Below are 2,880 nucleotides of genomic sequence, written 5' to 3'. Positions count from 1 at the left end.
GGGAAAGTCTGCTGTTAGGGACCTCTCCAAAGTACTGAAGAGCAATGGTGTCTCTCTGGAGACTAAGGTGCATCTGATACAGGCCATGCTCTTTGCAATCACTTCTTATGCATCAGAGAGTTGGACAATTATTAGGGAAGACAGAAGGAGAATTGATGATGCCTTTGAGCTGTGGTAATGGTGAAAAGTATTGAGGGTACCGTGGACTGCTAGGAAAACAGAGTCATCCTGGAAAGGGTTAAACTAGCTGCTTCTTGGAGGCAAGAATTCTAAGGCTTTGTCTGACAGACTTTGATCATGTTGTAAAGAGAGACCGGTCCTTGGAGAGGGACATCATGCTTGGGAGGGTGGAGGTACAGCGCAGGAGAGGAATGCCCTCTATGATGTGGATTGATTCAGTGACTGGAATAATTGGGATGAGTGTCTCAGAGACAGTGCAATTGGCACAGGCAGAGCAGAGTTTAGGGCTGTTGTACATAAGGTCGCTATGAGTCACAAGCTACTTGACGGCATGTAACAACAACAATGAAAATCTACAGAGACCCTGAATTTGCACTCATTCACTGTTGCACTTTTCTTCTTGCCCACCTCTCCTCCCCCAGTACACTCCTCTCTCTGAAAAGTAAAAGAAAAATTCTTTCCTTTTTCTAGAGTCCTTTCCCCCAGGCCTACTCCAATATACAGCCTTCACCCTGGACTCCTGTCATGACAACAATACCTAATCATATATCCCTCCCAAACAGCTCTCTCCCTCATCCGTTGCAATGCAGCACACATCATCCATCCCATATTTCTCAGTCTCCCCCGCAACCCCAATGTCAGTCCTGCTTCACAACAGGGGCACCGTGCAGCATTTGTCCCTTTGTGACTGAGATACTTCACTCAGCATAATGTCTTCCAGGGTCACCCATTTTGAATAATATTGTATGAATTCCTTATTTTTCAATACACCATAGTATTCCATTGTGTGAAAGCTTCTCTATCCATTCATTTGTTGATAGGCACTAAGGTTGTTTCCAAATGTTTACTATTGTGAACAAAGCCAGAATAAACATGGATGTGCATATATCTGCTTGGGTGGCAGTTGTGGTCTCTTTGGGGTGTATTCCCAGTAGTGGAATTACTGGGTAAAATTGTATCTCTCTTTGCAACTATTTGAGAAAGTGCCACATCGCCTCCTACAGTGGTTGCACCATTTTAAACTTCCACCAACATTGAATAAGGGTTCTAGTTTCTCCACAACCTCACCAGCATTTGTTGCTTGCTTGTCTGTTAAATTTTGCCATTCTTAGTGGGGTGAGATGATATCTCATAGTTGTTTTGATTTGTATCTCTCTTAGAGCTAGGGATTTTGAACATTTCTTCATTTGCTTGTTGGCCATCTGAATGTCATCTTTAATGAAGAGTCTGTTTATATACTGTTTCCATTTTTCAATTGGATTGTTTACCTTTATCTTTTTGTGGTGCTCAGGTATTTTATAAATTCTACATATTAAGTCCCTTATCTGACAAGTCATTACCAAATATTTTTTTCCCAGTTGTGGCTTCCCTTTTCACCCTGTTGGGGAAGTCTTTGGATGTGTATAGGGATTTGATTCTTAGAAGGTCCTATTCATCTATTTTATCTTCTCCTGGTTGTAGATTTTTCAAGGATGCTTGGAAGACTGTTTATGTTGTGGATTAGGACTTCTAGAGTTCTTCCAAGCTTTTCTTTAGTGAAGTTTATAGTCCTTGGTCTTAGTCCTAGGTCCATGATCCACCTCAAGTTGATTTTTGTGTGTGGAATGAGGTGTGGATCTTGCTTGAGTCTTCTGCAAATGGTTTTCCAACTCTGCCAGCACCATCTCCTTGTCAAAATCAGTTGACCATAGGTAGATGGGCTGATTTCCGTGTTCTCAATTCTATTCCATTCATCTATAAGTCTGTCATTGTATCAGTACCATGCTGTCTTAACCACCATGGCAGTGTAGTAGGATTTGAAATCAGGGAGTGAGATGCCTCTTACCATTTTTCTATTTTTAAGGAGTGCTTTGCTTTTTCCAGGCTTCTTTCCATTTCAAATGAAACTGGAGATTGCCCTTTTCATCTCATTGAAGAATCGAATTGGTATTTGTATTGGGATTACATTGAATGTGTAAATTGCCTTTGGTAGTATTGCCATTTTCACAATATTGAGTCTTCCTTTCCATGAGCAAGGAATATTCTTCCACTTCTCCAGGCCTCTTTTTGTTTCTTGCAGTAATGTTTTTGTAATTTTCTTTGAACAGATCCTCTGTGCTTCGGGTTAGATTTACTCCCAAGTATTTAATATTGTGATTAGCTATTGTGAAGCATTTTGTTTTTCTTAGCTCCCACTCTGCATTCTCTTTGTCACTGTAGAGAAATCCACTGATTTTTGTATTTTGATCTTGTATCCTGCTACTTTGCTGAATTGGTCAACTATGTCCAGTAGATTTTTTTGCTGAGTCTTTAGGGTTTTCTAAGTATACTATCATATCATCTGCATAGCGAGATAATTTTACTTCCTCTTTACCAATTTGGTTACCTCTTATTTCCTTCTCTTATTGCTATCCCTAAGACTTCCATTATAATATTGAATAAGAGAGGTGATAGAGGACATCCTTGCCTAGTTCCTATTCTTAAAAGGAATGTCTTTAACCTCTCTCCATTGAGAACAATGTTTGCTCTCGGGTTTGCATATATATGTTTTACTATGTTCTAGGTGGTATAGCACTGGTCTGTACATTGCTATACAGAGGTAACTCGTAGTTGCTGTGATGCTGAAGCCTGTGACAGTGATGTGCCAGTTGTGGTAATGGGCACCCATGGTGGACAGTGTTGGCTGGAGCTTCCCGACTAAATCAAGCCTGGAAGCAGGAG

This window comes from Elephantulus edwardii, unplaced genomic scaffold, assembly GCF_000299155.1.
Source record: "Elephantulus edwardii isolate Elephantulus edwardi_28Jun2011 unplaced genomic scaffold, EleEdw1.0 scaffold00298, whole genome shotgun sequence".
Taxonomy (NCBI): domain Eukaryota; kingdom Metazoa; phylum Chordata; class Mammalia; order Macroscelidea; family Macroscelididae; genus Elephantulus; species Elephantulus edwardii.
This window is presented reverse-complemented; position numbering follows the sequence as displayed.